At 37.5% G+C, this 26,099-nt stretch overlaps 1 protein-coding gene across 1 annotated transcript in view; it reads left to right on the top strand.

Annotated features, from left to right (window-relative positions):
* Positions 1-26,099, top strand: part of LOC133869080 (probable LRR receptor-like serine/threonine-protein kinase At3g47570) — a 79,860-nt gene that overhangs the window by 51,013 nt on the left and 2,748 nt on the right. The gene's annotated exons all lie outside the window — the stretch shown is intronic.

The raw sequence follows: 26,099 nt of genomic DNA, 5'->3' as shown, positions 1-26,099 counted from the left end.
ATCAGCTTGCCCCCTTGTAAATCCCTTGCCCAAGAGATAAGTGGTGAGACGCTCATACCATGCTCGAGGCGCATGCTTAAGCCCATAGAGTGCCTTCTTCAACTTGTACACATGATGGGGATGATGAGGATCTTGAAAACCCTTTGGCTGTTCTACATAGACTTCTTCTTGAAGAACACCATTCAGAAATGCACTCTTTACATCCATCTGGTATAACTTGAAATCAAGGTGACAGGCAATAGAGAGAAGAGTTCGGATGGATTCTAACCTGGCAACTGGGGCAAACGTTTCATCAAAATCTACTCCCTCTACCTAAGTATATCCATGTGCAACAAGACGGGCCTTATTTCAAACCACAGTACCATGCTCATCAGTTTTATTCTCGAAGATCCACTTGGTTCCAATGATATTCTGTTCTGCAGGACGAGGAACCAAGGTCCAAACATCATTTCTGGTGAACTGATGGAGCTCATCATGCATTGCAGAAACCCAGCCTTCATCCTGTTGGGCTTCATCTACTTTCTTGGGTTCTGTCTGAGCATGATAGCAGCTGTAGGAGACTTGATTGGCTACTTCACTGGCAGGCTGAATGACTCTGCTTCTCAGTCTACGCCCTTCAACTAAATTCCCAATAAGCTGCTTAGGAGGATGATTGTGCCTCACCCGTGATTGCCTAGGAGGATTAGCTGGAGTATCCTCATCTTCGGCAGTAGTGGGGGCGGTATCCAAAGCTGTGGAAGAAGAAGATTCATTTGGAGAAGGCTCAATAATATCAGTCGGGGCTGTTGAATTAAGCTGATTTTCCTCCCTACTGCTTGGTCTCTCAACTTCTTCATCATCAATGACTACATTAATAGATTCCATTACAGTCTCTGTTCTTTTATTGAAAACCCTATAAGCACAATTGTTTATGGAATATCCCAGAAATATACCTTCATCACTCTTGGAATCAAACTTCCCAAGATTCTCCCTGTCACGAAGTATATAGCATTTACTTCCAAAGGTTTTGAAATATTTAACCATGGGTTTCTTACCTCGCCAAATTTCATAGGGAGTCTTGTTGGTTTCAGGCCTTGAGTAGACCCTGTTGATGATATGACAAGCAATTTTTACAGCTTCTCCCCAGAAGTGTTGAGCAAGATTCTTTGAGTGGAACATCACACTAGCCATCTCCTGAATTACCCTGTTCTTCCTTTCAACAACTCCATTCTGCTGAGGAGTGATAGGTGAAGAAAATTCCTGCTTGATTCCATAAGAGAGACAGAATTCTTCAAACTTGGAATTTTCGAACTCTCTTCCATGATCATTGCGGATTCTCATAATCTGGCAATTTTTCTCAACCTGAATTTTCTTGAACAAATGCTGTGCTACATCAAAAGCATCAGATTTTTCTCGGATAGGAATGGCCCAAGTATATCGAGAGAAATCATCTACAATAACCAGAATATACCTTTTCCCACCTAGACTAGCAATTCTAGTGGGACCTATGAGATCCATGTCCAGTAATTCTAAATTTCTGGAAGTATGAATACCTGAGGTCTTCTTATGAGCTACTCGAGTCTGTTTCCCTAGCTGGCAAGCACCACAGACTCCCTTTTCAGTCTTCTGCATTTTAGGCAAACCTTTAACAATGTCTTTCCCTGCAATTTTCAACATATCGGAGAAATTCAAATGACCTAACCTCTGGTACCACATCTCACTGTTGTCTATGGTTGCCTTATTGCAGAAAATCTGAGGATCTGTAGTTACGCCAGAGAGACCATAGCAATTGTCCACAGTTCTTTTTCCTCCCATAAGCCATTTCCCACTGCTGTCAAATATATTACATTCCTTCTTGGAGAATTGTACCACTAAACCATTGTCACAAAACTGGCTGATGCTGAGAAGATTTGCTTTGAGCCCTTCTACATATAATGCTTCCTGAGAAGTTCCGAGACCTGGAATGTCAATGATCCTTTTTCCAATGACTTTGGATTGACTCCCATCTCCATAGGTGATCTGTCCACCTTTGCCCATCTGAACTTCTTTTAGCAAAGTCTTGTCACCTGTCAGGTGTTTAGAGCAGCCACTATCCAAATACCACAAACAAGTATCAAGAATTTTTAGTGCAGTATGAGAAACTAAACACAGATTATCTTCCTTTTGTGACCCAGACTTGTTTGGAAGCTTTCCTATGTTTCTTAACTAGGACAGACTTTTGCTCATTTGGGGTGAGGTATGCTAACTTCTCACTAATGAGATTAACCTGATCACTTCAAATACTGACCGGTTCTTCAAAACCTGGTTCTTCTTTTCTAGGGACAAGGGTTTTGTTCCAAGGTTGTTGAGACCTAATTTGGAAATAGTTTGGGCGAATATGACCAATAATACCACAATGATGACAAGTTGGTATAGATTGATTTGCCCTTTTACCTTTACAAACATAATGAGGATGATTATGAGACATGACAGGCTTAGTAAACATGGTTCTATGCATGTACATATCATGAGAAATAGAAGCAACATTATCCATACTCAATTCAAACATGGTACAAGTCAAAAAAATAACACTCAAGAAATTAATCTTCTCAGAGTGTACCAAGCTCTAATACCAATTGAAAAACGAAATTGAATTCTAAATAAATGCAAGGGTGTACAAAGAGTGCAACAAAAATATTAATGCGGAAATTAAACAACACACAGATTTTTGTTGACGAAGTTGAAACTCAATCAAGAGAAAAACCACTCCGGGGCAGCCAAACCCAGGAATTCCACTATTCAGAAGACAAAGCTAGATACAAGATAGTAACACTCACATGTACCGATGCAGTGGTCGTACCTTGCTCTCTGACGTGTAACCCAACACGAATGCTTCCCAACCAGGTCACGAACCTGAGGGGGCCTTCAATGGAATCCTTTACCTTAGGGCTGATCCCTAAGATAGACTTCAGTTTATAGCACAGGACACTTGTAAACAGCTTCAGAGGGATTGGTGACTTCTATGAGCTCTAATAGAATTCACTTCGAATTCTTGTAGTTCTTAATGCCCAGGGCCCTCTATTTATAGGCTGAGGGTTCAAATGGGCGACTGCAGTGTTTTGTACGGACGCCATCCGGACGGTGAAGGTCGATCGTCTGGACGAACAACTGTACGACAGGATTTTCCAAAAATTCCGCTAAAAATCTTTCCTTTTTAAGAGTCGCGTCCGGACGGTGAGACACTGACGTCCGGACAGTCGCACGTCCGCTGCAAGTAATTTCCATATACAGCTTCGCACGTCCGGACCATGGGGGAGGAGCATCCGGATGGCTGAACTTCAACACGCAATTTCCATATCTACTATGTGCACGTCCAGACCAAGAAGGACAGGCGTCCAGACGATTGAAGTCGAATCGGCAATTCCCATATAAATTGCACGCGCGTCCGAACCATGGCTGACTGACGTCCGGACCGTGATATTTGAATTCTGATTCTTGCCGTATTGAGATGCGTGTCCGGGTGGGATACCACATCGTCCGGATGGATGAATCGACTTCCCTTCTTCTGAACTTGGAAAGAATCTGAAGCAGATCGGTCACAGAAGGGCGTCCGGACGGGATGCTGAGACGTTCGGACAGATGCAAGCTGGCACAGAAGCTTCTCAATACAGTATGGGGTCCGGCCAGAATGAACACATCGTCCAGACGGATGATACTGATCTGTCTGGCGTCCGGACGGTATGGCACGTCGTCCGGACGGCTGGAACAGTGACAGATGGGCGTCCGGACGGGATGGCTCGATCGTCCGGACGGCTGACAGGGAACTTGAATTCTTCTAACTTGCAAACAGAATCTTCTGACATCACTCTGAATAGTGGAAACCCTGTTTACAGCATCTTTACATATAAGTGTTTTTGAACAAACACAGAATGAGGCCATTAAAACTAACACTTTGAGTTCTAAACGTGTTTGCTTCTCACTTGATTGACATATAAAATGAGAGCTAAGGTTATGTATTTATAGGTATAGCAAGATTATAACCATTGGAGAGAATTTGAATTTTTCTAGCTAATTTTCAAAGTTGCAATCACATTTTCAATGTCAGAAATTGTTGCTAGCTATTTTTTCAAATTTACAATCAGATTTTCAAAGTTAGAAATTGTTGCTAGCTAATTTTTCAAAGTTGAAATCAGATTTTCAAAGACAAGAATTATTGCTAGCTAATTTTTCAAAGAAACCTAAGTCCAATGCATTTTCGTATTTCAAAAACTCATGTATGCAATGTATGAAGGGTCCTAAGGTCATTCTAGAGTAAGGAGCCTCAGGAGTTCAATCATATAGGAGCTTTACAAGAATACCCTAATAAAATAAAGATTCTTCAATCTTGAGTTCTTCAGTGCTTATGGGCTTTTTGCTTTGAATTCCAAATGCCTTTGATTCTTTTCGGTCCTTTGAGAATGTGTGCTCGAATATTTCTTGCAACTATCATACTTGAAGTAAATATATTAGAGGAACAAGATATAATTTGTTATCATCAAAATATTTGCAACATAATTGGATTGTCGCCATAGGGCTAACAAGTAGTACTCACATAACCCGATGCAGTAATCATACCTCTAACTATAACACGTAACCCAACATGAATGCCTCCCAACCAGACCTGCTGTCTAAATGGGTCATTAATGGACTCCTTTAACTTAGGGCTCCTCCTCCCTAAGTTAGACTTCAATGGTTGATAACACAACACACATAAATAAACTCTAAGAGAGCTAGCACATATAATTGTTTCTGCCTAAACATCCTCTCTTAACACAGTGAAGTTTATATGATACTCCTACAATAAACAACCCTTTAAGCCACTTTATGTAGGCTTCAAAAATTCTAATTCTATATGAATTCGGAGTTCCATAGGTGGCATTCGGACATACTACTGAGGCATCCGGATTGCAAGCAGCAAGTGACTTCTGAAGAGAATCTTCACAAAGAGCATCCAGACCGAGCAACCCTAGTGTCTGGATAGTTGCTTAAGGTAGTTCCACCATCTGCACCTATCACATCTGCGTCCGATCTCTTTACTGACGGGAACCCACTGACTTGGTGTCTGTTGATCCATCTGAACAGCTTCTGGACCTTGGGCTACTGACCTCACCGTTTGCTGTAGCATTCTGACCGTCTAGTGACACTAAGTCTACTGACATAAGAGTTTGGACTCTCGCAACTGGGTGTCCAAGTGGTCTCTACGAAAAACCAACTTTCTAAGCAGTCAAAGTCGTTAGAATCTTTCCTTCTCTAGGATATTTTCTTCTAAGTTAAATATTGTGCAGATTTCTTCTTTGTTCAGCCATTTCCATACTGGAATTAAATCCTCTACAAATATTCTTCTGGAGTATTCTAGAAATACGGTGTCCTTGATATAGAAATTCCTAAAACAAAATTTCTTATATTGGAAGTGTTTTATTCAATACAGAATGAGCCAATAAAATTAAACCAACAAACTCCCCATTTTGCCATCCTGTGTGTTGTGCAAATTTACTTAACTCGCAAGTGCACGAATTGTTTGCAATAAAGGGTTTGCAAGTGCAAGGTCAATCCCACAAGGAAGTATGTGCAACAAGAAAAATCAATTTCTTTTTAAATTGACTCTATTTTAACCTAGAGCCAAATATTTGGAATTTTTATCAAGCAAAATAATAAACAAAAATAAAACTGAATAAGAGCAATTAATAAAAGCACTAAGGTTTCAAAATCCACCTCGCCAAATTAAAAACACATTCTTGTATTTTACTCATCGATAAGCAAATAAGTTTTATTCATTGTTCAAAGTTCTATAAAAATTATATTAAATCATTCAGTAAATCCAACTCAATAACAAATCACAAGGAATATCGAATTGAATCTAATGTTTGAGCTGAAAGTTATGGGTAAAATACTATGACTTGTGCAGAACCTGAAATTTAATCTAATCCGATTTTGACTCTTCCAAACTTTGCATTTTTCACATTAAAACTGTCGTTTTCTTTCTATGATCTGCTAAATACTAAAACACCACAACTATTAGAAAACGTTATAAAATAACAAAACTAAAGGGGTCCAAATATACAATATTTGGCACTTATCAAATACCATCAAACTTAAATTTTTCTAGTCCCTTCACAAAACAAAATGAAAAATAAAATCAAAGCAAGAAATATAAATCCGTTGTCCTGGGAGAGACGATTGCTTTTAGCATATGCAACAAGCCTTGTAAACCCCTAGGACTTCCTAGTGGACGAGCGAAGTCTCATGAGGGTTTGCCAGAAATGATACCCACAAACATTTTATCACACTCTGTAGCTGACAAACACTGATTTCCACACAACACATATGGTTCATACATCATGAGTAAGCCTAACAAAATGAACATCATACTCACATCAAGACATCACAAATCCTTTTAACTTTTTAATTGGAAAGTTGAGACAATCAAGCTTCAATAAGTGTAAAGTGAGATTAACATTGACTCATGAAGTTTTAATTTTTTTCTCAAAGTTTGTGTACCCAAAATCCATAGGAATTTTCATAAGATGAAACGACCAAGGTAAAATCAATTTTTTTTTTTTTTTTAAAAAAGATGGATGTACAATGTCTGACTCCCTTAAGCTTTCTAATTGTCTTATGTGACTCCCACACCAGATGGCTTTTAGGGCACTAGATGTATAAACATTCCTAATGCCTTAATTACTCAAGTCAAAAAGGCTACGAAGACAAACTAGCTATACAATGAATCAAATGGAATTAATCATCTTTTGATGCGAATGCTCAATGCTTAGTGAGGCAAGAGGTCCAGTTACTTAATAAAAACTCAAACTGATGATATTATTATTTTATTTTATTTTTAAGCCAAGGTTTCATCAACAAATCATCTGACAAATTTTAGGACACACATTCCTCAAGTCAAATCTCATACCTCACAAACCCTATGCTAATGTGCTTTTGATAAACAATTAAAACAAGTGAAGTCTCTCTAATCCAACAGATGAGTCAAAAGATTCAGATCTAATGATGTGCAATGTTCAGGACATTAAACAAACTAATGATATGCAAACCACAGTAGCGATGTAATCATACTCAATCAACAACCTAGCACCATTTTTTTTTTAACACATAAACAATAACAACCAAAATAACAAGAACAACAGACATAAATGTCTATCCCACCCTTAAAATAAAATGACACATTGTCCCCAATGTGTCCAGAAATACAATACCGAATGGGTGATGCAAGTCGGGTGTACTGTAGAAGAACGCTCCCCCAAACTTGAATGGCAGACACTGTTCCTAAAAACACAACAAAACAAACAAACAAGGTCAAATGATAAGTAAAGGAATGAGGGTTGCCTCCCACAAGCGTTAAGTTTTCAGTATTCAGCCAAACTTCCCACAATAGACGACAATCACTCCGAGTAACTAGAATCCTCCAACAAAGTCATCTCAAATACTCATGCCTCGCCAAGCACTCCACAATTTGATCAATGAATGGGGATGGAAAATGATCCTTCCTCATGACAGCATGCAACTTGCGGTAGTCTTTCCATGCTCTCAATCTTGATTGTATACGAGTTGGCACCAACTCGCCATCCTTATTCTTCATTCCTGACAATCCAGCTCACTTAGGCATGACATGAATTGGGCTCACCCACTTGTTATCCGAAATTGGATAGATGATCACTTCTGCTCTCTCAACTTCTTGCATAGATGGGTTGAGCCTCAGTTGTGGCTCCCTATCCGTAATAGTCCAGCCAATACCTTCCTTGCACTTGTTAAAAAAGTCAAACAACTTCTCTTTTTGAGCATCAATCAAATCGGGAACCATAATTACAGGCAAAGAGTTTGCAGGGCCAAGGAACTTATACGTAAGTTTCTCCGGTAGAGGCTCAGGTTCCTTATTAGGGGGCTCAGGTTCCTTATTAGGGGGCTCAGGGATTACCGTCTCCTCCTTCTCACGACTCACTAGAGGAATAGACTCCAAAATGGCATCAGCTTGATCAAGTAACTTATCTAAATCCAAATCGTCTCCAAATTGAGCAAGACATGCCTCTAGGGGATCCTCATTGCTTGATTCGTCTATAATGTCCTTATAGATCTCCTCCTTCTCACTGCTCACCAGAAGAGCAAACTCCAAAATGGCATTAGCTTGCTTAATTAATTTGTCCAGATCTAGATCTTCACCAAATTGAGCAAAGCATGCCTCCAAGGGGTCCTCAATGTTTGATTCATCTACAGTGTTTTCCTTGATCTCCTCAATCAGGCATACACTTTTGACCTCATCATACTCTAATGGCTGATTGCTGATATCAAAGATATTCAGCTCGATTGTCATGTTCCCAAAAGTGATCTTCATTACCCCTGTCCTACAATTAATCAATGCATTAGCCGTAGCTAAGAATGGTCACACTAGAATTACCAGTATCTGTATCCCAACATTCTGAACCGGCTTTGTGTCAAGCACAACAAAATCCACGGGGAAATAGAACTTGTCCACTTTTACCAATACATGCTCGATGATTCCCCGTGGTTTCTTCACCGACCTGTTAGCCAATTGAATTGTCATGGAAGTAGGCTTTAATTCTCCTAACCCCAATTGCAGATAAACTAAATAGGGTAAGAGATTTACAGTAGCTCCAAGATCTAATAAGGCCCTCTCAATTCGGCTCACTCCTACCATGTAAGAGATAATAGGACACCTAGGGTCCTTGTACTTTAATGGTAGCTTGCATTGAAGGAATGAACTGACCTGCTCCGTCAAACAAACTCTCTTCGGGACATTGGTTATTCTCTTAACCTTGATCAAGTCCTTCAAGAACTTGGCATATGATGGCACCTGTTGGATGGCATCCAAAAATGGGATATTGATTTGGACTTGCTTAAATACCTCCAAAATGTCCTCAAACTTTCCTTCCTTCATGGGCGCTAATAATCTATCAAGGTATGGCGCCTTAGGTACAAAAGACCTAGGAGGACCCTTAACTATGGGAGTGGCTTTAGGCAGCACCACTCTACTTTCTTCTTTGCAGCCACTATCTTCCTTTTGAGGAACAACATGGTTTTCTTCAGGAAGAACGACTTGATTGTCCACTTGTCGTCCAGACCTCAGTGTGACAATAGCCTGCACATGCTCTTGCCCATGTGAAGACCAACTTCCACCACCAAATTGCAACTTTGGATTGGAAATGGGTTGACTTGGGAGCTTCCCTTTCTCTTTTTCGCACAAGGGATTTTCCATTTGTTCCATCTGAACTTCTATCTTGGCAATTACTTGGCCTGTGATTTGCATGAAGGACTGGAGAGTGTCTTCAAAAGTGGGTTTTGAAGATGAAGCTAGCACTTGAGTGGGTGGTGAGTGAACCGGAGCTGTTTGAGCCGACCGTCCATGAAATCTAGGGGGATAGTGGTTCTGAGTATGATGAGGATTTCCTCCCTGACCCATAGGCTGGTTCTACTTCCACAAAAAATTTGGGTGGTTCCTCCACCCAGGATTGTAAGACTCAGAGAATGGCCCATTTGCTTGCTTCCTATAGTCTTTGAAAGCGTTCACTTGCTCCACTGGGCACTCTACAAAAGTTGGCAAAGATGGAAAATTCTGAGTTAAGTGTATAAGGCTAGCACAAATGGAATAGCAATCAACACTGAATGTATTCGCTGCATTGATGGACTAGCCTACTACGAGAACATCGACCTTTCTAGTGAGAGCATCTATTTTCATCTTTAATTCATTCTCTTTCTTAACCTCGTAGATGCCTCCATTTTTAGGGATCCGGGCAGATTTATCCCGACAACTTGAAAAATCCTATTGCTGCGAGTTGTCGACCAACTTATCCAATGTCCTATATGCTTCATCCCCCGTTAAGCTGAAAAGTGCTCCTCCATTCATCAACTCGATCATACTACGGCTGGATTAGGTTAATCCTTGGTAGAGGAATTGAACGAGTCTCCACTTCTCATGTCCATGTGGAGGGCATTTAATTAACATTTCTTGGAATCTCTCCCAACATTCCGAGAACTTCTCATCCTCCTCTTGAGTGAATGAACTTATTCCCTTAAAGCACTAGTTCAGTTTAGAAATTGGGAAGAATTTGTTGTAGAATTTGTTCAACAAATTTTCCCAAGACGTGATAGACCCGAGCATGTTTGAATCCAACCATGCCTTGGCTCTATCATGAAGAGAAAAAGGAAAAAGTCTAAGATGAACTGATTCCTCCGAGAAGTTTTGGAATTTGAACGTAGCACACATGTCCTTACACTTCTTCACTTGGCTATAGGGTTTTCAAGCTCTAAGCCATGGAATGCGGGAAGGATTTGGATGACGAGAGGCTTAAGATAAAAATGGGTGGCGTTGGTTGGTGGCAACACGATGCACGATGAGGAATTGATCGTAACTGGTGTGAACAAATCCCTAAGGGGCCTATTATGATCCACATGCTCCGTTCTAGGTTGATCGTTCTCGGGATGGCGCGGATTTCCAGCCATGTTGTTCTCCATCTCAGCAGTCTCTCCCTCAACGAGTGTTCTCCGCTGACTCCTAAAAGCTCTTTCTATGTCGGGATCTCCGACCAAGCAGACACAAAATTCCAAGAAAAAAAATTCAACCAAAAATAATAATAAAAAAAAAGACAGAGAAAAGAAAAATAAAAATAAAAACAAAGAAGGTAGAGAAAAGAAATTGCAAGTAGGGTAAACAAAATTCTCCAAGGTGCAATCCAAGTTAGTTCCTAGGAAAGTGAGGGGGGCTACTAGCTCGGACCAATTAAGTCCCAAGACTTTACCTTGCCAGAATTTGCCTAGATGTTGCCCCTTAAATAGCTCTGTAAGCCCATACGAGCAAAATCTTCTCTTTTCTTTTTTATTTTTTTATACAAGACAATACAAACAAAAATAAATAAAAACTAACAGAGAACAAACAAGAAAAACAAACAAGATCAAACAAAGATTTCAATAAAATAAAAACTTACAAATTGGGGCCAAAAATAAAATTTCGGCAAAAATTTCAGCTACTGATCTTCCGCGGCTGATGCCCTGTGTATTGGTGCGCTCAAGCTTCAATATTCTTGAGTTTCTTGACACTGGCTCGGGTCGATTTAGCACAACCTGGAATAGAAACTGAAAAAGAAAACCCAAAAATTCATTTTTTTTTTAAAAAAAAAACAAATAAAAACAATATAAAAAAATCTAGTAAAAAAATAAAATTAATTTAAACGAAACTTGATTTTTTTTCTTACAAATCAACACTTCCCAGGCAACGGCGCCAAAAAGTTGTTGTATAAATTTATTTAACTCGCAAGTGCACGAATCGTTTGCAATAAAGGGTTTGCAAGTGCGAGGTCAATCCCACAGGGAAGTGCGTGCAACAAGAAAAATCAATTTCTATTTAAATTAACTCTATTTTAACCTAGAGCCAAATATTTGGAATTTTTTTCAAGCAAAATAATAAACTAAAATAAAATTGAATAAGAACAATTAATAAAAGAACTAAGGTTTCAGAATCCATCTCACCAAATCAAAAACACATTCTTGTATTTTATTCATACACCCGATAAACAATAAGTTTTATTCATTGTTCAAAGTTCCATAAAAATTATATTAAATCATTCAATGTATCGAACTCAATAACAAATCACAACGAATATCCAATTGAAATTAAATCATCAAATGTATCCATTCGATGAACAAATCACAATGAATATCCTATTTCAATCGAATCATTCGATGTATCCGTTGGTTGAAACACATCGAATATCCAACTTTTAATAAATAATCATTCAATCAAAAGATATAAATCAATTAATTGAATATTGGACTTGAACAATATAGTGATAAAAAAAAAATTGGGATTATATAATAAAATAACAAGAACTTGCTTTATCAATGACGAGGTTTCATCTTCAACCTTAGTTGAAGAATTAACCTCTCATGGTTAAAGACAAAAGATTAACTAAAATAGAAAACATAAAAAATAGAATAAATTGATGAGAAAAAAGAAAAAGATAAAGAGACAAAATAACTTTAAATAAATTTAAGGAAATAGAAAAGAAATTTACTTACAAAAGAAAGAACAAGACAAGAGACAATGCTCTGAAGAATGTTGATGATACAAGTGGTGCCTAGCATGGGGTATTTATAGCAAAAAATTAGGTTAAAACCCAAATTTTACAAAATGGCATCTTTGCCCCTCAAAACCTAGTAGGAGAAAAGAATGCTAGGGTTTAGGCCCATATTTTCAAAATGGCACCTCTACCCCTTAAAAACCCTAATAGGACAAAAGAATGCTAGGGTTTGGAGTGTCTGCATCCGCCTGGAGCAAGAAATTTGCATTCTTATATTGCAGGGCACTTATCACATAGTAGATGTTTGACTTAGAAAAACACAATGATTTGTAGTATTTTGAATTTTCTTTCCAACGCCACTGATTTCACCTTAATCTGATGCTCAAGTTGAAAGTTATGGGCAAAATACTATCACTTATGCAGAACTTGAAATTTAATCCAATCCGATTTTGACTCTTTCAAACTTTGCATTTTTAACTTTAAAATTACTGTTTTCTCTCAATGATCTGCAAAATACTAAAACACCACAACTACCAGAAAACGTTATAAAATAACAAAACTAAAGGTCTAACTAATGTAAATTAAGGGGGTCCAAATATACAATATTTGACACTCATCATTGTGACAAAATGACTTAGACCAAAAATTAAAATTACTCCCCCTTTTTGTCTCAGCAGGACAAAGGGAAAAATAGATTAATAACAAGCCAGTCAAAATAAACCATAAAGGGTTAAAAATGATGAACAAAATAACAAAGTGTTCATGAAAATAACCTAGTTTAAAAATTTATCAAAATACATGATAAAAATTAAGTGATGCATCACTTAATCCATATCTTCATCAGCATCATCATCATCAGCCTCCAAATGTCACAAACATCGCTCCACTTTAGCATCAAGATATGCATACTGATTCTAAAGAGTTTGCATATGGCCCATGATCTTGGAAAACATCTCCTCAATAGCATAAGGGAGAGGAGTGGCTTGTGAAGAAGAGGTTGCATAGGGATTAACCTGAGGTGGTGGAGCATGTGGAGGAGACTCAACTTCATTAGGATCCTCATACCGTGGTAGCTATGTATTTGACTTCATCACGGTGTGCTTCCCAAGAGGATTCTTGATTTTGATAATCTGCTTTGTAGAAGGAATATTCGTCACGAACTTCTGACAAATCCTCGTCACAAGACATTCGAATGGGAGACCACTCGTATGCTCATCCTTCATATCAATCATGATGTGCAAAATGTGCTTGAACAGACAAAGTGCACACCATGTATAAGAGCATATAAGAGTTTAGCTCTTTTAAGAACTAGCTCACTACGACATGCCAAGGGCCAGAGATTGTGTAGCACAATCTTTGCAAGGAACCTGTGAGGAGAAGTGATCGTCCCAATCTGTATCTGCAGGGTAGCACTAGCCTGATCTTGATGATGTGGATCAAAGAACTGAATAAGTTCTTCCATGGAGGGTGGATCCACTGAGTCAGGATAAGGTACCCCTGCAATCGACTCTATAGGCACCTCAATAAATGAGCTGATGAGTTCTACATCCACCTGGAAGGTCACTCCATTGATAGTGGTCTGAAGCACGAGTACATCATCATTCTAAACGACCTCCATATATCCATTGAAGTCCTCGACAAGCCTAGGATAAACTGTATTGGCACAGTTTTACGGATACTGCCATCTATTCCTTCGAATAAGCTTATCGATGAAAGAGAAAGGTGGAACCATAACAGCAGATTTGATGATGTTTCGTTCCACAAGGACTTGCTTTTCTTCAACTTGAGCTCTTTCCATTTCTCGGTCTATCTGTGTCCTAGAACGGACTCTTCACTGAGAGTAGCTTGAAGACATAATCCTGAAATAAAATCCAAAAATATTCCACAAATAATACCAAACAAAATTAGATCCTGTTAGTAAAAATTTTTGCATCATGACAACTGTATTTTGGATGCCCAAATAATTTTACATAAGTAAAATGATAGTCCAATAAATACTGTATGTCTTAACCAACCCAGCAGACAAACAGAATAAATATGTATGCACAATATCTCAAGAATATTCCAAAATAATTAACACATTATTCTAATAAGCATAAAGACTTAAAGGAAATAAAGGTAATAATGAAAATACCTGGAATGAGATAAAATATGCAACAAAAAGACAAAATCTCGCGAAAAAATAGGAGAAACACATTAGAAAAGCATGCTTGACCGGACCCAATAGGAAAAAAAAAATGAGAAAATGGACGGTGGCAGAGAGAAAGCGATGGATTTATATCCAAAGGGCGTGCGTCCGGACGGGTAGCTAATTACTCCGAACTATCCTCTGCCAGGTCATTACTCGGCGAAGTCGGACGCATCCGGACCATAGACTATGTCCATCAGGATGGTTCACACGAAAAAGCTAAAATTAGGAGGAAAATAGCATATATACAAAATGTTTCCCTAAGTTAGCTTCAAAACACACAAGTATTTAAAACTGATAGACCAGTCAAATAGAAGATCAAATATACATAAACATATAATTGAGAATCAAGTAATATTTATCAGCACAGAGTTCTATGCTGAGAATATATTTTAAATAATTTTACTCAACTCATGCCATGAGTGTCGTGTGTGAAAGTTTTCTCAATAAGGCATATGTTCATAGATATGGTTTCAAACGAACGAATTTCCTAAAATGAGAGAAAATTTAATGTTTGATTGGTCAAAATTAAAACCTCATCTTACTAGGGCCTGGCTACCCTCATCTGATACACTACCCCTAAGTCACAAAACTTTTTCTTTTACTTAGTTCGTTAGTGATCGTCTCTTTCTACAATGAATTGATCACTGACTCTTTTTGTAGGGACAAGTGTAAGAAGCATATTTCAGCACATTCAGTAGTGGATCTTTTTGAATCCATATTTTCTTGGAATTTTTTTTAAATGCTTTTCAATATTTTGTGCTGCAACCAATAAATAATGCTAGAATTATAGGTTCTAGGTTCAAGTCTCAAGTTGGTCAATTTGACCATCTAGGCAAAAAAAAAAAAATATATATATCTCTCACAAAAGAATTTTCAGAAGATAAAAACTAGAGAGAAGAAAAAAATTACTTTAGGGGAGCTTTGGATAGTACACAAATTCATCGCGTAAGAGTGATAAACTATATAGCTTTATGATGCAGCAGAGAGACATTGGCAGATATCAGACTATAGATCTCAGTCAATTATATGAAAGCATAATCATTAGAGCACAAAGACTGAGATATCAATTAAAAACATAAGAGATATCTAAAAAGTTAAACAAAAGAAAACTTTCTTTATTCTGCATTCCCCCCCCCCCCCCCCCCACCCCAATTTTTTTTTTTGAAAAATGAAAACACACTGAAACAAAAAACAACAATAACATGCTTTTTAAGGGAAGAAGAATTAATCTAATTCAAGCATGTACGGTAAACACAAACTTGTCCTAAGAAGGAGGTTTTGAGATTGCCAAAACAGAAAAGCAGCCACCTGACATGCTTTTTCTGTTATCCTCATTCGTAACTGCAGAAAGATTCTCTAAAGAAATATAGAGAGTGATGAGGAAGGAGTTCCAAGCAAGAGTACAAAACATATCAATATGAAAAATGAGAATAACGCAATGCAAACAACTAGACATGCTCTAAGATAGGAAATATTATCCTAGGCATGCCCGGTACTCACCTATGCTAGGTGACTCCACTTTTCCTTACGGGGTGAATGGTCCTATCCTTCCTTACCCATACCTTGCTTACCTGTCGAGTAAGACGGTGAGCCTTGTCCAATCTGTCCAATCTGGATAGGATAGTTTTCATCATGCTAACAAGCCCATCTAGAGTTTGATTGGGCTTAGGGTTCTAGGCTTCACCTTGAAGCAATCTGCCTTAGTGTAGCCATACTTACCATAATGACGGCAAGAGGGAGAACCATTGAAGGGTGTTGCCGCTTTGGCCAGAGAGCACGATGAGGCTTGGAGGTCTAAGGCCTGTTTTACCTTTCTTTGGCTCTGGCTTCTTGATTCGAGGCATCTATTTGCGGATTTGAGGATAGTGTGACCTAATGTGTCCCACGATGTCACAATGATGGTAGGTAGGCTAACTTCTTGCCTTAAGATTCCTGACTTTAGGCTCTGCAATTTTAACATTAGCATCCACACAAGAAACATTAATTGCCTTACCTTTGTCCTCGTAGGCAATCTGTGGTTGTGTCATGAGGCTTGACAAAGACAGTCTTAGAAGAATAAGCAATGTTAGTCATATCAGAAGCAGAAGCATTAAATCCTTAGCCAATCTTATCATGAGAGCTCTTTTGCCCAATCAACATTTGAGCTAGCCTATTGTCAATGAATTTCTCTAACTGTAACTGAACCTCTAAAAGATTTTCTTCTAAGCCCCTAATATTTTCAAGTAATGTGCTTTTCTCAATTTTTAGCAAATTCCGATCAAGCACATTCTTTTGGTTTACATCTCTCAATTCCATGATTTTTAGATAGAGCTTCTTGTAAACCTCCTCAAGTAGTTCATCATCACTACTCTTAGAATAGTAGGACTCATTAGGATCACAATGTGAAGCTACAAAAGCTACAAGATTAGAATCCTTACCTGGAGTCTTCTCTTCCTCTGAGTCATCGTTGAGAGTGGCAATGAGAGCCTTCTTCTTTTCTTGCTTGAGATTCCCGCAGTCTGCTTGGATTTGCCCAAAACCTGAACAGTCAAAGCATCTAGGACCTCTAGGATCCTTTTTATCAGTAACACCCTTTTCTAACTCAGGGTTCTTGGGCTTGCCTTGGAAATTATTAGAAAATTTTCTGAATCTTTTAGACTTCAGTAATTTCCCGAATTTCTTGGCAATCATGGCCATCTCATCCTCATCAGAATCTTCGTCAGAAGATTCCTTTTTCTTACATTTAGAGGCTTTAAGAGCGAGGGATTTGACCTTTTTGACTGGGGGCAAGCTCAATTCACAAGTGAGAGGAGAACCAACAAGCTCTTCCACTTTTATCTCATCCAAATCTTTGCTTCCCTCAATAGTAGTCACCTTTGTGCGGAACCCTTCGGGCAAAGATCTGAGAATCTTTTTGATGAGTTTTACATCAGAGACTTTCTTGTCAAGATTTATCATAGATTTTCTCAAATTAGTAATCCCAGTGTAAAACTCACTAAAAGATTCACCTTCCAGCATCTTAATTCCTTCAAACTGTGATACCAACATTTGAAGTTTTACAGATTTTACAATCTTAATACTTTCATAAGTGGTTTCCAGAATTTTCCTTCTGCCAGTAGCAATTTCACAATGTGTGATTTGTGAGAATTTAGATGGTGAGAGTGCATGACAGATGGCATTTAAGGCTTTATCATTAAAACGATGCGCTTGAGATTGGACAACAGTCAGTACAACAGTTGGTTCTTCTGGGGTCCAACCAGACTCAACTATTTGCCATATATCTTGAGATTTTAAGAAAAGTCTCATGCGCGCCTTCCACTAGCCATAATTAGTGTCATTGAATGCAGGAATAGAATTAAGATTTTGAGACATGATGGGAGTCAAGGAAAAACATTCAAGAATTAAATCCAAAATACGAATGTACCTGTTTTGATACCAATTGTAAAATCGTGTCCCCTTGTGTGTGTGTGCACAAACAACCAAATAATAAAATATGTAAATATGCGAAATTAAAAGATAGATGTTTTGGTAACGAAGTGGAAACTCAATTAAGAGAAAAAAAAAAACTTTGGGGCAGCCAAACCCAGGAAATCCACCAACATAAGACAAAGCAAGTTACAAGGCAGTAGTACTCACATAACCCGATGTAATAGTCGTACTTCTGACTATAACATGTAACCCAACGTGAACACCTTCCAACCAGACCTCCTATCTGAAGGGGTCTTCAATGGACTCTTTTAACTTAGGGCTCCTCCCTAAGTTAGACTTCAATGGTTGATAACACAACACATATAAATAAACTCTAAGAGAGCTAGCACAAATAACTATTTCTACCTAAACACACTCTTTTAGCACACTGGAGTTTATATGACACTCCTTACAATAAACAACCCCTTAAGCCTCTTTATATAGACTTCAGAAATCCTAATTCTATCAAAATTTGGAGTTCCACGGGTGGCGTCCAGACTGCAAGCAGCAGCCGACTTCAGAAGAGAATCTTCACAAAGAGTGTCTGGACCTAGCAAACCTAGCGTCCCGACAGGTTCTTAGGGTAGTTCCTCCTTCTGCACCTATTGCATCTACATCTAATCTCCTTGCTAATGGAAACCCACTGACTTCAGCGTTTCCTGATCTGTTTGGACGGCTTTCGGACATTGAGCTACTAACTTCATTGTCTGCTGTAGCATTCGGACCGTCTGGTGACACTGAATCTATTGGCTTGAGTGTCCGGACTCTGGCAATTGGGCATCCGAATGGTCTCTGGGGAAAACCGACTTTCTGAGAAGTCAAAGTTTTCAGAATCTTTCCTTCTCTAGGATGCTTCCTTCTAAGTCAAATATTGTGTAGATTTCTTCCTTGTTCAACACTTTCCATACTGGAATTAAATCCTCTGCAAATATACTTCTGGAGTATTCTGGAAATACAATGTCCCTGAAATAGAAATTCCTAAAAAGAAATTTTTCTTATTTTGGAAGCTTTTTTGTCAACACAAATTGAGCCAATAAAAATAAACCAACAAAAGGAATTCACCCATGACTGATTACTATGTTGCCTCTCCCTCCAAAGTACGCATAGTTGCACGATCCCAAAATTTAGGATCCAAACACTTGACATCCTGATACAAGGATTAGCTTCGATACCAAGCTTATAAATTTCACTATGTCATATGGAGTTTTCAAATCATAATCAAAGTGCTCATTGATAACTAAAACATTTAAAAAATTATACATAAAGTGCCAATTTCCATTTTTAGAAAACAAAATGTCATATCTCATCATAAAATTCTCATTTGTCACATTGGTAACCCATTGCCTTTCCAGATCAATCAATGCAATTCACATTTATAAAATTCCACATAAATTCCACAATGGCACCACTATATCAAATATAATATTATGTATCATAAGCATCAAAATATAGCTCGACTCACTATTTGCATGATTTATTCAAAAATTTCATTTATTTTGAGAACCAATGACAATAAGACATATGCACATGTATATACACCCAAATACATTTTATTTTGAAAATCTTTACTTTTGGCCATATTATTTTCATAAAATCCTTGATTAACCAGTTCTACATACCTTAAGCTCCTACACCATTGCCACTGGAATTTAACATGCCTTAGTGTATCACTTGATCCTAAAAGCAAACATAATTAAAGATCAATACCTACCATCAAAATTCACCTTCTTTAAATCATAAAATTCCTAGAATTCAGTTTTTTGCACTTTTCTCTTCTTCTTAAATCTTTCTTTTCATATCTTTCTCATTCTCTATTGTTATCCATTATCTATTAAGGTTAGCTCAAAGACCCAAGAGGAAGTCTTTGAAAAAGAGTGTTTACAATCTAACACAAAATCTCCTATACGTGAGAGACTAGCATAAACATAAAACAAAGATTCTCTTATACCTTTTGCAATAACATGTTTTTCTTAAAATCATTCATTTGTTCTAATAATCATCTCATTTCATTTCACAAATCATTTCAACACATGTAAAAATAATTGAAAACATATAATCATGTTATTCATGAAATACTCAGGCTCATGTAATTTTAATAATCGTACCTCAAAAGCTTTATCAACGAATTCAATAAAAAACAATATTATTTCTCATTTTTCTAAAAAATAGCCAACCGCCATTATCCTTTTTTGTGGTAAGGACACACCACGACCTAACCCTCACATCTTCATCACACATTGAACAACTATCCCAAAATCTTTATCTAACCTTATCCTTCTAGGTAACCCACTAAAAATCCTTATAATATTTAACCATTTTTAGTTGGCATAAATTACTTCATTAATTACATTTCCAAGAGGGTTACAAGCCTAATTAAGCGTTTCTACAATATTAGTACTGATAAATATTACTTCTATTGCCTTGGAGTTATTTAGGGTAAATTGTAATCTCAAGACAAATACCCTAAATCATAATTTAATTTAATACTTTAAACATTAATTTAATAATCTTGTTGGTATTGAAATATAATACCATACTGAAAAAATAAGACTCCTAATTGTGTGTGTGTAATCAGCCAATTCAACCAAAATATAAATGAGAAAAATAAATAAGACAGATATTTTGGTGACGAAGTGGAAACTCTTTGTATCAAAGAAAAAAAATCACTCCAGGGTAGCCAACCCCAAGAAATCTGCTATTCAAAAGAAATAACTAGTTACAAAGCAGTCGTATTCACATATCCCCATGCAGTATCCGTACCTTTAACTATAACACGTATCTATACGTGAATGCCTCCCAACCAGGCCTCCTATTTGAAGGGTTCTTCAATGGACCTCTTTAGCTTGGAGCTCCCCCCTAAGCTAGGCTTCAATGGTTGATCAAATCACACAAAAACTCTAAGAGAGCTATCAAATATTACAATCTTTGCCCAAACGCCCTGTCTTAGCACAAGAGAATTCTACACTGAATTCCTTACAAAACAACAACTTAGAAACCCCTTTAAATAGGCTTCTGAAACCCTAAATCGACAAAGATAGGGATTTCACTAGGCAGCATTTGGACAGGTAAGTGGGCGTCCGGACAACAAGCGACAGTCTTCACGTTTCTTCAGAATGCGAGTCCGGATAGTTGCATAAGTTCCTTCACTGCTTGCAGCCATCACATTGTTTTTCAAACATATCATTGAACAAGTGCTCTCTATGGGTCTCGTCCACTGGGCTGTCCAAACATATGAGCAAACAGGAACTCTCTGTGGTCTGCTGAGCTGTTTGGACACTTCATCAAACGCTGGAGGGTGTCCAGACGCTTCCTCTGGCTATCCAGATGGTGATAATGGAAACCGCTTATGATGAGCTGTACGCGCATCAGAACTTTCCTTGTCTCAGGAAATTGCCTTTCTTGAGATATTTGATGCAAATCTTGCCATATTATGCCCTCTCCTTGTTGGAGAATATATTCTGCAATATTCTGAAAAGTCCTCTAAATTACGGTGTCCCTGTTTAAGTAGTGTCCATATATAGCAGTGATTTTGTCAACAAAATGCAGGCAATAAACCAACACATACTATAATATATTTAATTACTAAAAAACCAACACATACTACAATATCTTTAATTACTAAAGTTTGGAATACATAACTAGGTTCTACATATCAACATCCCAATTGTTATTACCATTTATTCGACTAATCTATTTATTATATTTCTATACCCCTTCATTATTTCTCTCTTTTAGTGCCAAACTTATGCACCTATGCCTCAAGGGAAGCACCAAGTTGGCTGAACGTTCACAAGCCCTATAGTTCTTCGAAAATCACTAGAAGACAACTAATACACAAACCTTAACTCAATTAACTTAAAAGCTTTAACAATCTCAACACACCAAAATGCCCAAGCAAATCATTTCATCACCAACTCCTCCCCTCATTAAATGGAATACCCAGAACAACCAGTAACTCCTACATTTTCACAGCATCATTCGATCTTAAACCCAAGCCACCAAGCTACCAATGTACCAAACATTCCTGCCCCATCTGAAGCATCACAACTTTGTTTCCTCATGCCCAACTAGCCCTCTATAACCGAAACTTTACAACCAACTCACTCTCAAGGTAAACTACCCCTAATTCGGCTAGATCAAACCAAAAATCACTAAATCAAAATTTCTCTTGAAACCAAGTTGGCTTGAGAACCCAAAACACTTCATTACAATCAACCATAATCAAGATTATATCACCAACACGCACGAATCCTCTAACTAAAACCATAATACCATCATAAATTCAAAGCTCTAAGAAATAGAGCACCCTAAGGAAATCATTCCTCCATTCAGCCATGAATCCTTCAAAGCCTTAACTTCAACTCCTAAAATAACCATCTTCTCAAGTGATCAACACAATCCAACAAAACACTAACAAATTGAAACCCAAAACAGATGAATAATTAAATTATAAAACAACTTAAATCAACCTTCAATCACCAAAACAAGGGACAGAAATTAAAATCCAAAACCCACTCTAATTCGGCCAAGAACAGCAAATCAAAACATCCAAAATCTCAATATAACATTCACCAAAGAACCCAAAACAAGTGAAACTCAAATCCAATAATACCCTAATCTGCCATCACCAAAAAGCCCCTAAGAAAATCAAGAGAAACAAACCTAAAAGATCATACCCAGTCTTTAATCGATCCAAAACACCCCCAATAAAATCAAAATCAAACATAATCTTAGCTTTTAGCATGATTTTCATGTTCTATAGCTATTGGGTAAATCAAATTTATATGGAAAGCTCAAATCCTTACCTTGCTGATTTCTGTCTGATATTGATGAGCTAGGGGAAACAAAATTACATGCTGATTTTGCCATAATAGTGCCGTAAAACATTGCTCCAGCTGCTAGCCACTCACAACGTCAGTGACCCTATCACTGTAGCCACCCAATTTCAAGGCCCTAATTTGGTCAGCTCCTTGGAGGATGAAAACCTTTCTACCTCTAGTAGCTCTTCTCCAAGTAGTGAATGGATAGGGGAGGGGAAGAACAACAATGTTGTAACCAAGAGGCTGTGTCACTGAGGGGGTTTTTTTTTTTCTTCCTCTTTGTAGGTGAAGTATGGCTGTCTTGAGAATCTGGGAGACTAGGACAATGAGACTAAGAAAACGATGGGCTTGTCGCGGCCAAGAACGGTAGAAAGAGAGCTTGTCCGTAAATTGAAAGGACATAAATGACTAGTATAAGTAATATTACCACTAGGTCTAGGAGCAGTACTATTGACACTTTGATTAGAACTCCCTCCCAATTTATAGAAAACTTGAGCTTCTGGTGAATTAGGATCCAAGTGTACGCATACAAGAGCTGCATCTAAATGTTCAAGTGACCCCACCTAAATATACATATATAATTAAGGGAAGGAAACAAGCTTTAGAGTATCTGCTGCTAGCACTCTAACAGTTTGAAGATAGCAACTAGGCCACGGTGGAAGAGGAGAGCTCAAGAAAAATAGTCTTGTCAGCAGAAGGAGGTGGCCAATAAGTTGAGTACCATGAAGTGGAAATTATCAGCAAAGGCAATGTAGAGCCAAAAAAAAAAAAAAAACAATGAGCCAATAGATGAAAGGAATTAGGGGGAGCCAGGGGGCATAAGAAAAAAGAATTGTGCATGGGGACAGCATGCAAATGGGGTACGATCCATAGGTTTTGGAGGTGGTTCATATTCAGCCTTGCCAGTCATTATAAGTATGATCAGCTGGAATTGTTAAGGACTTGGAACCCTCAGACAGTTTGTAATCTTTTTCAATTAGTTAAGGAAAAGAGACCCACTATCTTATTCTTTTTTTTTTTTTTAGTAATGTTTACAATATAACAAGCTCACATTTATAGGAGAATTAGATAATACAAATAGATTTCAATTACAACTAGGTAAATGTGAATTAGATAATACAAATAGATTTTAACTACAACTAGGTAAATTTGACTAAGTGATAGACTTCAATTAATGTAGCTATGTCATAGTCTTCAACTCTGACTAGGTGATAATCTTCAATTGTAATTAGGTCACAGTCTTCAATTGTGGGTAGGTGACAATCTTGAACGGCAGCTTGGATTCTTGATCTCCTTATATACTCTAACATTGTGTTAAGGCTTGAACGACAAATGGAGGCATTCCATAATGTATTTAAGGATTGTCAACTAAGTGATTTGGGCTTCACAAGGTCCAAGTTTACGTGGTACAAATCTTAACTGCTGTGAGAATTTTAAGGATGTGGATGTTTGTCTTGGTTGCTAGCAATTTAGACCATTTTCCACTACTTATAACTTATGGACGTCGACGCAGAGACTACAGGAGCAAAAATCAAACTTTTAAATTGAAGGATAGTTGGATGGTTAAAGATGAATGTTAAGAAGTGATTAAATAGGCTTGGTGAACTAAGGAGTCTAGGGGAGACAAGATAAGAAGTGTTTAGTTAGGGTTGGAGGAATGTAAGCAGTGTTTGATATCATGGAGCACAAGCATGAGGGAGGATACAAGGGTATTGTTAAAAAATAAATTTAGAAAACTGGAGGCTTTCCAAGGAAGTGTAAACCCAGATTCAGTGTGTCGTGTCAAGCAAATTCAAATGGAAATTGATGATATATTGGAAAAAGAGGAGGTGCATTGGAAACAAAGGGCAAAGGTGCACTGGCTACAACATGGTGACAGAAATACCAAATTCTTCCACATGTGTGCAAATCAAAGGCGAAGGGCCAACCGTATTAGTTAGAAGGTAAGTGTGGAGGGAATTAATTGCAACACACCAGAAGAAATCAGCAAGGCCTTTATTGATTATTATCAGGATTTATTTTCTACCTTTTGGCCTAAAGAGATTGAAGATTGTTCAGAGGCAATACATGGACGTGTTACTCTGGATATGAATGCACAACTAACTAAGGAGTTCACTATGGAACATGGATGATGTTAGTCGAGCTCTGTCTAAAACGTCTCCACCGAAATCAGCAAAACTTGATGACTTCATGCATGTTTCTACCAAAAATAGTAGGCGACAATGGGAAGTGAGGTATGTCAGGTTGTCCTAAGTTGCCTAAATGACCTATTTAGTTTTATTTAAATTATGAGGTTTATTTGTAATTCAATAAATGGGTTTGGCTCAAAGTCATTCACATTAGTTTAAGTTATTTGTAATTCAATAATGGACTTGGCCCAAAGTCAGTCACATTAGTGTTAGGGTTAGGGTTTAGTTTATGAGGCTATTTAAGCATAATGTTCTTTTGTAATAGACGGATTATGGTGAATGAAAAAACAAATATTTTGTTTTGAGGTATATTTCCTCTCTTCCTTTGGTGGTAAGAGGCTGCGAAGGCCAGTGAGACTCTGGTTCATCTATCATCTTCATTATTTTGGTGAGACACTAAATTATCGTAGATTTATTTTTATTTTATGTGATGTTCCTATCTCTGTTACATCACCTGGACTATACATCATTGACCTTGCAACTGCGGCTTTGAGTGCTACAGTTTTTGCTAGGAAATTGGGAATTAGAGGGTGATACCATCCTGATTGTACAAACACTGAAAAGTGAAGGTAAAAACTGGTGTAGGTATGACCTTCTATTTGAAAACACCATATTTATGCTGAATAGTTTACACTTATGAAGTGTGAACCATGTCAAAAGGGAGGTGAATGTACTAGGTTGTAGGCTGGCTAATGAAGCTCTTTCTCTTATGGACATTCAAGTTCATGTGGAGGACGGCTCTCATTGTACTGTTGATATTGTAACTGCTGAATGCAGTAATCTTTAATTTCTACATCAAGGATTGTGTGACTGAATTCAAAAGGAATAAAATAAAAAATAGGGATCACTTTGTCCATAAAACAAAAAACAAAATAAAATAGAGAAGGAAAAGATATATTAGGGCTTGACTAATAATAGTTGGGCTTAGATAATATAATAGCAATTGCCACTTAACCGAGTTAGACCCATTAGGTATTTCCTTCTTCAACCTGCTTACAATAAAAAATAGCATGATTCAAGAAGAGTTGCAAAAATGATATACATTGTAAAAAATAAATTGTAAATTCGGCACACTCATCATATTGTATTTGATCAATTTAAGATAAGAAGAAAGCGAAAACACAAATATAATAACTCTCTCCACGGTTTGTTGTAAAAAACTGAGTGTATTAATCCCAAAGCATTGCCAGTAATTTTAGTTAGCAGAAAAATTGCATTGAGTAAGACATTCAAGAAATTTTTTGTTTGATGCAAAAACCTTTTTTTTTTTTTTCATTTTTTCATTTTTTTTTTTAAAAAAAAAAAAAAAAAAAAACTCCAAAAGCATGTTGCCATATTTGTGTAACCAAGTGTAGTCCATTAGTTCAAGACAAAGAGTGCCCTTTTATCTTGTTTCATTTTCTTATTCTCCTCT

The sequence above is a fragment of the Alnus glutinosa genome, chromosome 5, assembly GCF_958979055.1.
Source record: "Alnus glutinosa chromosome 5, dhAlnGlut1.1, whole genome shotgun sequence".
Taxonomy (NCBI): Eukaryota; Viridiplantae; Streptophyta; class Magnoliopsida; order Fagales; family Betulaceae; genus Alnus; species Alnus glutinosa.
The sequence above is the reverse complement of the archived record's forward strand: the minus strand, read 5'-3'. Positions and strand labels throughout refer to the sequence as shown.